The sequence below is a fragment of the Drosophila arizonae genome, chromosome 5 (genome assembly GCF_054131065.1).
Source record: "Drosophila arizonae isolate 15081-1271.41 chromosome 5, UAZ_ARI_1.0, whole genome shotgun sequence".
Lineage (NCBI taxonomy): Eukaryota > Metazoa > Arthropoda > Insecta > Diptera > Drosophilidae > Drosophila > Drosophila arizonae.
Genome location: NC_142925.1, coordinates 6,079,328 through 6,092,375, shown reverse-complemented (window position 1 = coordinate 6,092,375; position 13,048 = coordinate 6,079,328). Strand labels below are relative to the sequence as shown.

Here is a 13,048-nt window from a genome sequence, read left to right as displayed (position 1 = left end):
CACAGCAGAATTGAGCTTAATTGAAGCGTTATTATGCGAGTGTCACATATGCAAAGTATTCCAAAAAGAAGAAGCAGAGAAAAATGTATATATATTTGAGCACCACAGTGCAGAGCTGCTCGGTGGGTCTGCGACTCCTGGGCTGACTCTTAGTCTGAGTCGCAGGCCGTCTGAGCTGTGCGACCACGTCCTGGCCCGGCCTGCTCTGGCATCAAGCTGTGCATACAAAACGTGCACCTTCGCTCAGTTTGACAGATGCCTCAGAATTTAAGCACCGCGGGCAATCGCAACGCGCAACGCAACGCTGCTGCTGCCACAGCAGCTCGCAGGCCGTCTTTTATTAATCAGCAGCACCGACTCCAGCTACATACACACAAACACACACACACACACTTAGGCCATGCGAGCGAGCAGGGCTTGAAAATATTATTTATATCGAATTTAATAATAATTCTTGAGCCGCTGCCGCTGCCGTTGCTGCTGCATCGATCCTGCGTAGGCTGCCACAGAGCCTGGAGTTGGCCAGGTTTTGATCGGCGCAAAAATTTGCATTGATCGACGTTGAAGATATCGGTGGCAGGTAAACTGCCAAATGCCTGATGCTTGATTCCCGATGCCTGATGGTTGCCAGCATCGTTGAGATGAAGCTGCTGCTGCCGATCGCTTACCGCGTTTATGATGAATGATTGCGGGCGTCGGCCAAGATGGTGGGCCATTCAACTTTGACTACTTTCGCCCGGGTGAAAAGCTGTGCGGCACACAGCCCCGCCAACGCTTGAGCAGCGCGAGCAATCGCCCTTATTAGCATGCCAGCAACGTTTCAGAAACATGGCACAGCCTCCTTCACACATACACACACACACACACACACACGTGCATACAGCAATGAAATTGGGTTACCCCTCGTGGCCCTGCTACATCCAGCTGTACTCGCCGTGCTCCTCAGCTCATAATGTGCCGTTTTGTTAAATTGCAGCGTTAAGAATTGCGCACATAAAGCATTTTGTTGTCAAACTGATTTTTGATCATACATAATTTTTATCTTGATCCAAATAAGGCTAACCAACGCCGCTGCTGCTGCCACGGCTATAGCCGCTGCCTAGGGCCACAGAAACCAGCTTGCATCGAGGATCGTTAAAATATTTATGCATGCGTGGTAGCTGAGATATATATTGGAGCATATACATACATACAAACATACTTACATACTTACACATATGTAGTTATTTGAGATTATTCAGCTACAAATATCAATCCATATATATATGAAAATATTTGAAAATCAATATTTTTTTATGGGCCTACCAAATCGAACGCCTTATTTGTCGCCCCAAAATTGTGGCCAATCATTGGCGAAAATGCAAAATGAAACCCCACTTAGCCACTTAGCCATGGCCAAGTCTTAAGTGCTCCATAAAAAATGTTGAACACATAAATCATATACAAATTACATTTATACACAGATCGCAGCGCGTTTTTATTATGAGTAGGTGCAGTTATATTGATAATATTATGAATATTTCATTCATAAATTTATTGCAAATGGGTGAGACACTATAAAACGTAATGGAATCTGGCTTATTATTAGTATATTAGTTTCATTATTTATGAAAGACGCACCATATAAGGAGAGCTTAACTAATGATTGAATGGAATCTGTAGATGTAGCTGGCTCGACCCGGTTAGATTTGCTAACGGTAACTTGATGAAATATGTATATGGAGAGCTTAACTAGAGCTTGATTTAGGACTTTTAATTTGAGTTCGCAGGTTGAAGTTTGTGAAGATATATATAGAAATGGTATATATATAGGTTTAAAAAATATAATTTTATTTAAAAAATATAATAGACTAAAAGAAATCAAACTGTTTACAAGCTATTCGGAAATTATTATTTTTTTAATTTTTTTTCGGCTTGCATATTAATTATATCAAATAACTAAAAGATCTAAGAGATAAATGGTAAATTCAAGCATTCAGCATTACAAAATATTCACGATAATTCCCACACAGTCAAATTCAGCTTCAAATGAATTTTGTAATTAATGAAAACACAAATCAAAAACAAATTCAATTTCGTCCAACTGCTGCTCATAATTTGAATGTGAGATGCTGATGATGTTTGTAGTGGCAAAAAGCGGAATGTAAATTTTGATTTTATTTATTTACTTTCTGTGTACGTTCCCTTGACCCAGTTATAAAGGCGAGTCGCCAACGAGCCGCAGCGGTAACATTGTTGGCTATAAGCGTAGTCGACTCCCCCGTTGTTGTTGTTTTTGTTGTTGTTGTGGCTGTAACATACATAAATTGAACCTCAATATCCACAAAACGACAGTAAACGGTCATTTTTATCGAAATAATTGCTTTTTTTTCGTTTGGCAGCGAAAGTTTTGATTGCGTTTCGCATGGCGTTAGCCTCCGCCAACGACGACGACGTCGACGCGACTTACGTATGGTTGAATCGCAAGCGTGTATGTAAAGAGCGACATATACATCGGCTATAATCCACCAAATACACACAAACACACAGATAGCATTTCATTACGCGTCCGCCCGAGGCTTACAGCCAATCGCTGGCCAAACGAGCGTTCTGACAATTGTAACCACATTGCAGACCAGGATGAAACTCTCTCTGTCTGTGTGTGAGTGTGTGTGTGGAGCAGCAGCAGCATCGGCATCAGTGCTGTGCGCTGATTGTGCATACGCACGAAATCAATAAATAAAAGCAACAAGAAATTTAGCAGGCAATGCCAGCCAGCCAAGCGATGGTAGCCCACGCCGCCCAGCCTCAACGGCTGCAGCCCCAACTGTTGCCCCAACTGCTGCCGCGACTGTTGCCGTCGCTGCTGATGCGCGCTCATAATTCATTTCATTATTGTTTTGACATTTTATTTATTGAATGCGAACAGGCGTGCGTTGTCGATGCGACCGTCTCCGCCTCCGCTGCAGCCCTAATCCCCGGCTGGCTGACTGGAACTCCCAAAGAACCTGGACCTTGGCATTTATTTCAGCTCTTTTTTCTTTTTTTTTTTAGGGGGGCTGGGCAAATGTTTTGCGCAAATTGTTAACGGGCTTGTTTCGTTTTGCTCAAATAAGTGAAATCAATGCCGGCCGCTGCAACGTGAAATTATATGAGCAGTCTCTCGGTGCGTGTGGTCTGCAAACAAAAGACTTAGGCAACGAACTCGCGTCAAAAGCAGATGAACAGCAACAGCAGCAACAACAACAACAACAACCAACATAAAACATAATAATAACAATAAAAATTGTTGACTATTGTTGGCAACGAGCAAACAAACGAAATACTTATGATAATCTACTTGCCAGCTAATTTGCATAAACGTGAAAAAAAGTAAATGTGAATCAATGTATAAGATGTAGACAAGGTAAATATAACTACTTTAAAAGGTTAAATAAATTGTTTCGGAGGTGTGCAGCCCAGTAAAAGTTGAAGGCTATGAATGAAATAATTAGCAAGAGTAGCTGGATAAATTGTCAGGAATTTCATTATTCCCTCTAGTATTTATTTTTAAGTAAATATTTATTATATTTATTAAATGATATTAAGCTAATAATCTACAGCATTTTATTTATTTTACATGTTCAATATAAATTGAAGAAAATATTGAAATAAATAAATATTCTGCTAACACTTATCTCAGAGAAGGAACTGACAGAAACTTAATTAAATGCAGAATAAACATAAATATAAGACAAATTTTATTCAATGCGAAAATTGTCTACAATATAAATATAAATAAAATAAATATAATTTTAAAATATATTCCATGAAAATATGTTTCTTATTTGCATACAAATATTTTATCAAAAATTATTTGAAACATATTCTTTTAAAATATTTTAAAAATTTCTGTACACATAAACCAAAATAATTCAATTACAAATATTTCAACTCCCCTCCCTCTCCACCCCTTTACGTTATTGAATTCTTAGCATCTCTGTTCAAGTTATCAATTGTGATTGAAATGATAATCAAAATTGTTTCCTCTCCGGCGTATGGCAGCTATCATGTGAGCTGTGAGAATGCATTAAATGCATTCCAATTGGTATTATTAATGCCAGCTAGTGCTTATGGCAGATGCAGCTCGCCCACAACAGCTCTAACATCACACACACACACGCACGCCCACTCGCGCTGTGGCGGCAATGAATGCGATTGCCAAATGCCAAATGGTCAACAATTAATACAGAACACGCGACAGTTATGTGTGTTGCCACATGATAAATGCATTCGATGCGAACACACCAAATGGCATATAATTTGGAGCAGAAAAAGGTAGGGAAATTACGAGCTGACTAGCTGAGCGGCTCAATATTTGCAACTGTATGAGTTAATGGAATCAAAACGTTAACAAAAAGAGCCAACGAACCAGCGACTAAAGTGACGCATGCGACAAGAAAATATGACAATATGCTTGAAAATTAATCTCGCATAGTCGGAGCGGGAGGCGACGACGATTGCTAGTTGAGTCTAGCCAAGCAAGCAGGATGCGAGCTGCCATTGTCGCCCCGGATGACTGGGTGAATGTGAACTTGATTATGTTTTATGTGATGTGCAGCAAGCAGCGGCAAGCTGCATGTGCAGCAACTGCAAGCTGCGCCGGCTGCTGTTGCAAATCCGCCAACACTGTTGCAGCCATTAGATGTCGCCCATAAATTGTGGTATCATTTTTTATATGCACTTATGCGCTGACCAGAGTCTACCCTGAAGCCAGAATGACCCAAGTAGAAAAAGGGCCCCCGTATCCACAAATGGGGGCAGACAACAATGGCCGGAGCCGGGCCTATGCCACATATGTGGCATAGATTTTTTATACTTTTTTGCCTGGTGGGCGCTAATCTCTCTCTGATTATGGCATAGACTGAGAGAGAGGGCAAGAAAGAGAGAGGGAGAGAGCGAGTGATAGGGCGTCGCATTGTTATGCTCATTACGACAGCCAATCAGATGATATATGGATAATGCGCGTACCCTTAATTGAAAAACCATTTTCTTGAACGCCGGCCACATGCAAATTGCACCACTGTGCACTGTGCACTGTGCGTCCAGCATCCAAACCGCCTACGCCACAGAGCCAACGTTGTCCATAGTCCGTATCATTGTTGACGACATTTATGTCTTAATATTTTCCATGCCACAAATGCGGTGGCACTCAAGCTGTACCGTTACGAGGCCAGAGCCATTAGCCTGGCTGCTTGGCTGCCTGCCTGGCTGGAGCAGCAGTCGAACGAACACACATGGCCGCCAAATACATTCGTATTTAAACCATTAATTTCCATTTATGGATTAAGCATGTGAGAAAGAGAGAGCTAGAGAGTGTGGAGCTCAAGCTGGAGCTGGAGCTGAAGCCGGAGCCTGGGCCCGCACGCACAAAAGCCTTTAATAAATGCAACACCATTACGTGCAGCACATGCTTAGAGGAAGAGCAGCAACAGCAGCATCTACAGCAGCTGCTGCTGCAGCAGCAGGAGCAACCAGTTGGCCAGGGGAACAACTCAATTGGCCTGGCTTACTGCTGTCTGCTGCCTGTTGCCTGCTGCCAGCTTGGTGCCTTCGCAAGTTTTTCCGAGCTGCTTATCGTCGACTCTGTCGTGGTTCGCGCGCTGTTGCATTTCCTCGCTCGTTCGCTCGCATGCTCGCTCACCGCAATTCTTTAAATGCTGCGCATGTGATTTTTCTTAGCTTCGCCGGCTGAACGAAGACGCACAGCTTCCAGCTGGCAAATGGAGTCGCTGGGATTAGTGCGCGTGAGTAATGATTCCAATGGCAGCGCGACTGCGCGACTCGTAACTGGCAACTGATGACTGCTCCAGCAGCTTGCATATTCACGCTCTCTCTCTCGCTCTCTCTTCTTCTTCTTTGATTTTATATTTACCGAATGGAGCTGTTGCAGATTGGCATTCGGGTGTGAGAAATGAAAAGCGAACTTTTTGTACACTCATAGATATAATTATGAGAGCTTATTGATGTAGATATCGGAATGGATTATATATAAATATGATAAATTTTGTTCATCTGTGAGAATAACCAAACTGAATTTAGGCTTTGGGTAGACTCATGGGAAATAAAAAATGCATATAAAAACTGAATTTTAATTAGTTTATGAGCAAATTCTGAAACTTACTGGAAAATCTAGAGATTTTTTAGAGACAACGAAATAAATTATAAGAAGTATAATAATAATAAGAGAAAGGTTGATAGGCAGATAGGCAAAGAGAGAAAGAGTGGGACCTATGCAAAATAATTGAAATTAAATAGATCTAGCTCTATATATATATTTAAGTACTATATTCACTTATTACGCACCAAATTATAAGAGAAATACATCAGCAAAATATAGAAGTATCATGATAAACAAATATGCATATTATCCCTAGGGAAATTCAGGTAAAAAACGAGTTCCATTATAAATATCTCTGTCACTTACAACTCTGGACTTTCTAGACTTCTGTTGCATACAGTTCGTTCTAGTCAAGAGGCTTCGATTTGATTAGTGTAGAAACAAACAGTGACTACAACTAAATACGAGTACTCATAAATTTAACACGGCCCAGAACGATTATGCTCGCATGTGTACCTAATGGAAAGTGGATTTGTGGATTGTGGATGGCTGTGCAAACACTCGCGATGCAATAGTCAAACACCGGGCCATAAAATGCCTCAAATTCCTGGGTGTTCCCTGCACAATTGTGACGCCCCGAAAGCGAGAGGATGCCGTGGATGCTGTGGCTGCCGCTGCTGCTCATCAGCAAGCGGTTGGCTCTGGCTAGGAGTGAAGGACGCTGTTGTTGATATTAATGTAGCCCTGTCCGAATGGCAAATGAAAGTCATCAATCAGACGACGCACAGCGCAAGCAGAGCCATCAGCAGGGGCATACTACCTATGTGTGTGTGTGCAGTGTATATGTGTGTGGTGTGTACACATTGCGCTTGTGCGGAACGTTATGAGCTTGTGTATTCTGTATGGTTATGATTATGGTCAAAAGACTATGCCGGGCCAAACATATGGCTGTCAAGCTGGGGCGGATCAAGGGCGCGCCTTTTGTGTTCACTTGCGTGAAAAATGTGAGAGTGCGAAAAGCGACAACTAAAGCGCCATTTATTGTAAACCCGAGAGCTGTCGCTGAGTGAGGCGTTATTATTTACCTAATTCCACCATTTTGTCAACGAGAGAACAGCAACAACAACAACAACAGCAGCAGCTATCTCTATAAGTTTCTCTCCCTCTCTCTCTCTCTCTCTCTCTCTCTCTCTCTCTCTCTCCCTCTCTCTCTCTCTCTCGCTCTATCTAGCTCCGTCTCGCTCCGCTGATGTCTTAATTGTTATGCTAGGGCAGCAGCTAGTGCTTGTCGTTCTGGGGCGTTAAAAAATTAAATTTATGTTTCTATGCAATTTATTATATCAAAAATTGTGGCCACAGCCAATGCACAGGCCTCTCACAAAATGGGGGCCGGGCCGTGCTGATAGTCGCGCCACGCCCCAATTGTCGGCTTTTTGATGATGCGCACCAGCAGACCAACACTCCGAGCAGCCGGCACTCGCCTGATTTCGCTTTTATTAAGTTGATTTTTATGATCTAGCCAGGCGAACATACGTACATATACATACATGTATATCGATATAGATATGTATATACATACATATACCCACCCAAGTTTGATTGGGGCCAATCGATAAAGCCGCCGCCACTCGCGTACTTCCTGCTCAGCTGTGGGCAACTTTATTTTAAGGCAAAGTCGACCAGCTGAGATTTACTTTTCGCTGGGCATAAGGTCAGCCAAAGGTCAGCTGAACAAATGTCCCAAATTTGTTGCAGTTTTCCTTTTGTTTAACTATTTTCGTTAACTGATTTGCCTTTGTCAATTTATTGGCAACGGTCTTTTTGTCTTATTTCCAACGATTTGTAATCATAACAAGGCTTTTGCTTTATGAGTTGCTGAATAAGTTTGGTTCAGGGTATGCAAATAGGAAATATTGACTGTAAACGAGGCTTAAATACTCTGTAGACTATTGGATTATTTAATTTGTGGCATTTAATAAACCTTTCTATCTATAGATGTATTGATAGAGATTATATGAGAACTTTGCAGATATATAAAAGCCGATGTGAATTTATTTATATAAAGAAAAGGGATTACACGAGAATCAATGAAACTAGCTTGCCGAATAATAATATTCGACCATTCTTATATATACAAACACAAATCTATATATGCACTCTATATTTAGCCAGCTTTCCTCTGGTCAAACACAAGCATTAGCTCCATAATTTTTATGCGCCCTTAACACATTTTTCAAGCCAAATCGAACAATAGAGAATTAGCTGTTTTAGCCACATTTACAGTCTGTTTTACAGCTATATATACCTAAATATATAAAAGAAATTTTAGTTGGTTTTTCTCCTCTTTATGGTACTATAAAACTAAACTGGTTGGTCCCGGCGAACATTCGTTGTCATAAAAAAAAAGTGAATCATAAAAAAAGAGCATACGAATGTTTGCAAGAGCAGCAAAGATTTATTTTTTGTTCGCTATTTTTTTTTTTTTTATCGTATTTTGTGCATCTTATTACTCTCATTTTTCGTGCCGAACATGACAAATAATAAAAAAAATGTATTAAAAAAAAAAAAAAAAAAAAAAAAACAGAAACAAAACAATGCAACAAGCTCGTAGTTCATAAAGCATTTTGTCATTGTTGCGAGTCAGCAGGAGATCTTTCACTTTTAACCTTTCGAAACCGAAGAAGTCAATGCAAAAAGGAAAAATACGAAGCCCAATCGATTTGCTTTTATTATTTTATTGACAATTAAAATATAGGCAAAAAGTGGACTGCCGAATGGAAGGTAAAATAGTTTGCAGATGCCACAGAAAACCGTGGGCTGCCAGCAGCTCGTTGCAGTTGCAGTTGCAACAGTTGCTAGCGCTGTGATTTATAGATGCAACGCGTGGCCGTAGCATGTGAAAAATGAATGCGAGATTTATAACATCAGCCTAATTGAATGTTTGATCCTGTGCATAAATAACCAAATTAATGAAAATGATTTTTAATAAATTTCTCAATTGCATGTTTAGCTCGAACGCACACTGAGCATGGAGTGGAGTGTGGACTGTGGACTGTGGACTGGGGACTGGGGACTGTGGACTACGGAGACTGCAAACGCACTTGGCAATGGTCAAATGTATTCCTTGTGGCCTAGACACACGCGCCCATAACGATGTCCTGCTGGGCATGAGTAATGCTTCTCTATTAGCCGCTGCATCACTCCAGCTAATGGAGCCCATGGAGCGGCAGCTCAAGCTGCAGCTGTAGCTGGCTGCTGTCTGCTGCCTTATGGCAGCTGCAGTTGTGCAGCGAGTCGGAAGCGATGTTGTCATTAGGCTGGTCACCTTTGCATGGATTGGATTGGTTGGGCTCCCTTCTGCTCACTTCACTGCTTCACTGGCAGCCACTGCCGGGGCTCTTCACCTGCCGCCCGTCTGCCAGCACATGTCATTCACCCGCTTAATTATGAAGAAATGTATCCGTTTTTGTGATAATTAATGGCGCCATTGCCAGCAGATCTCATTCTTCTCCACCTCACTCTCTCTCTCTCTCTCTCTCTCTCTCTCTCCATCTCTCTCTTTCTCTTTCTGTCTCTTCACTTCACCATTTTGTTTTTTAGTTCAATTCACAGATAATTGGGCGGCAGCATGCCCTTGCCCATGATCGGAGGCGGAGGCCTTTTGATTTAACCAGCATACAGAGACTTAACTCAAACAAAAAATCAACATTTGCGCATTCGCAGCGCATATTTCATGCTGCCCCTGTTGACAACTTCAATTAACGATTGCTCGAGTGCGTGTAATTAGCGCATTTTTTCGTTGTATACCCTATGCCAAAAACGAAACTCAAATACACGATCATTGCAATTTTGGCATACCCCAAAAATGAGAAACTGAGACCTGAACATCACTGTTATGCCCGTTTCGATCAGCTTGCCAAAGGAGTATATTGGATTGCCAGTCGTTCAAAATATGTGAAATATTCAATCTCAAAGTCTGCGAATTGAAACTTTAGATAAAGAGTAAAGATCATTAAAATGTGAAGATGTTAAGATGTGAGAGTTGCATATGAAAGCTTTATCTACTATTCCATTTTCAGCTCCTTTCAGCTTCAAGCGAGCATTTAGCAGTCGTGTACAATCGTTTAAAACATTCCTTGCCTTCTTTTTTTGGCAGCTACATCATCGCAACTGATATTGACTACAATCAACAACAAAAAGGAAATGGAAGCCATTTGTCATCATTGCCCAGAACAACAATTACAACAATTACAACAACTACAACAATAGAAACAACAACAACACAATCGGCAACAACCACTATGACAGAAATCACATTTCATTTGTTTGCAGGCACTTCCTATGGCCCTCACTCGGGGCTGAAACGTAGCGGAGTTAAGTGTCAATAAACGTCAATGCTTAGGCGAAGGCTCTATGCCTGGAATTTCTAATAGGTACGCTGGAAGCGTGCTTGCGCGGAGCAATGCTTGGAATTTACAAAATGTATGACCTAGACCAATTATTTAGAGTGGGTATATAAGCGATATAGAAGTAGAATTGAGTGGGAATTTGAATTTGGAGTGATAGTAAAACAAATTTGAAGATATTGGAAGAAGAAGATATTCGCTGTATTTAGAAGATTTTACTTAGAAATATTCTTCTTACAACTTATACTTAGTGGACTTTTAGGAATGATTTTGAGAAGATTTATATATTGAATATTAAAAAATAGAATTATTTTAAAATTTATTTAAAAAGAGTTTCTATGAGGCTATGTCTCAAGTATGCCTAAGAAGCTTGAATACAAGGTATTTCCAAAACAATTTATAAGCCTAAAATGCACAGTATAAAGGACTCTTTCATTGACTCAATAAAGATGCCCGCATAACAAAACTTCCCCTCTCAAACTATCAAAAACATCCACATCTAACATCATCTCGCCAATTACAGGATATCTATGCAGTCTACTACACGACTTTTATAGCCAAACACGCATATATATCATATTCTTTAGTTTTCTGACGCACACAGAAGTGTTGAATTTTGACTTTTTTGAATAGTCGCATAAATCAGTGGGCAAACAAAAAACCGAAAAGAATTGAGAGAGCCGCAATGGCACCTGCCGCATGGGCATTACCTGTTTTATGTCTTCACTTTTTTGGGGGGCGGCAAATTGAAATGCAGCGGACAACGTCCAGACATGACGACAATTTGTCTACGATCAATCTATGCCCGCGAGACAATAATGCAATAGCGGCTGGATTTATAGTTCCGGCTAAGTAACCAACTGCCAAAGCAAAGCGAGAAACAATGCCCCTCAAAGATCTGCAAAAAGTAAAAGTGTGCAAATCTCTGGCTCTCTGACTGACTCTGCCAACTTTCAAGAACAAAAGGAAAAACAGAAAACGAAAAAAAAAAAAAACGAAAAACTTGGTAACAATGGCTGGCAGGGGCGTACAATTTGATCGCCTTCGCTTTTGCTGCTGCTGCCGGCAATCAAAATCACGTCACGATTGCAGTGTGGCTGAAATTGAAGCTGCAACGCGCTAGCAACTTGCAACGTGCAACACGCTGGCGCGTTTTCACACCAATAAAACGCGCCAGCTCATAATCATAATAGCGAAAAGCCAACGAGCAGCAGCAGCAGCAGCAGCAGCCATAAAATTGCCTAAGCATTACGACATTTGGCAAAGAGTTAATTGAATAAAGTTTTGTTAAGAGTTTTTTGTAATTGCTGCGATTGCAGATTTAACAAAACGAAACGCAGCGCGCGAGCGCAGCCGAGATATGTTTGTGGCCAATAAGATTGGCCAAAAGAGATTTGCTACGAGTTGCGGGCTTTCATGTCTGCCAGGAGCGCCATAATTGAGATGCCTTTGAACCGATAATAAATTATGAAGCCAGCAAATGAAACGAAAACGAAAACCGAAAGCCCAAAGCCGAAAGCCGAAACCAAGAAAGTTTCAATACAAGCGAAACGTGCTCTCTGCCGAGGTGACTGACTCTTTTCCTTCCTCTTTTTTAATAAACTATATATATATATTTATTTGGCTTTGCTATCGGTCCATGGGACATGCAGCACAGCGTGGCCCAGACGATTAGGCCCGGGATTAGGCAAAGTTTACCCAGTCATAAATTATAAGTTTTTGGCCAAAAATACACACAAAAAATACCTAACGGTAATGCGCACAAGCTACGGTTAGATTGGAGCCAAACACCAGCCAACGCAATAAGGGAAACTGAAATATTCGAGTGGAGTGCATTGAACTCAAATTTTAAAGGATTTTTAAAGTTTGTAGAATGAATCAATGAAATTCACATTTTAAAATACATAAAATTTTACGATGCTCGAAACTCTTTCTAGACTTCAGTCTGCCATTTCTAGATATGTCTTAAGGGTATCAAAGTAGAGTAAAAATGTAAATCTATTTCAATAAGTAAGCTTTGAGTCAAATTCGTAAATCATTAAAAAAGATTCCTTTTGAGCCTCAAAAAGCTTTTAAAAAATATAAGTAAAATTTGCCTAAGGAGTATAGCTATTACCCTGTTTATATATAGTTAAAAAAACTTTTTTTTTTTATTCAAAAATGTTTATTTTTATTTTAATTTTAAAATTCATTCATCTTTTAGGCAAATTCGTAAACGTTTACTAAGCTCTTTTAAGAGATTTTAGAAGTATTTCTTATTTTCGTTTCCTTTTAAGACAAAAAGTTTGATTGAATTTTTAGACAGTTCTTAAAAGGATTTGCTTCGAGTTTGCAATTCCTTTTTTTGTCCACATTAATAAACGTAATATTTGTTTTTTTTTTTTAATATTTTTCCCACATTCATGCGTAACTTCTTAAAATATAATGAATATATATGATAATATATATGAATTCTCTCTATACCTCAATCATAAACGTGTATCCCATAGACTTAGCTCTAGGTTTTATATATATTACTATATATATTACTAATACATAGATATACTATAGAGACAATATAAGA

The 13,048-nt window shown here is 40.2% G+C and overlaps 1 long non-coding RNA gene across 1 annotated transcript in view; it reads right to left on the bottom strand.

Annotated features, from left to right (window-relative positions):
• LOC149268408 (uncharacterized) overlaps nt 1-13,048 on the bottom strand; it is a 97,935-nt gene that overhangs the window by 76,445 nt on the left and 8,442 nt on the right. The window lies entirely within an intron of this gene.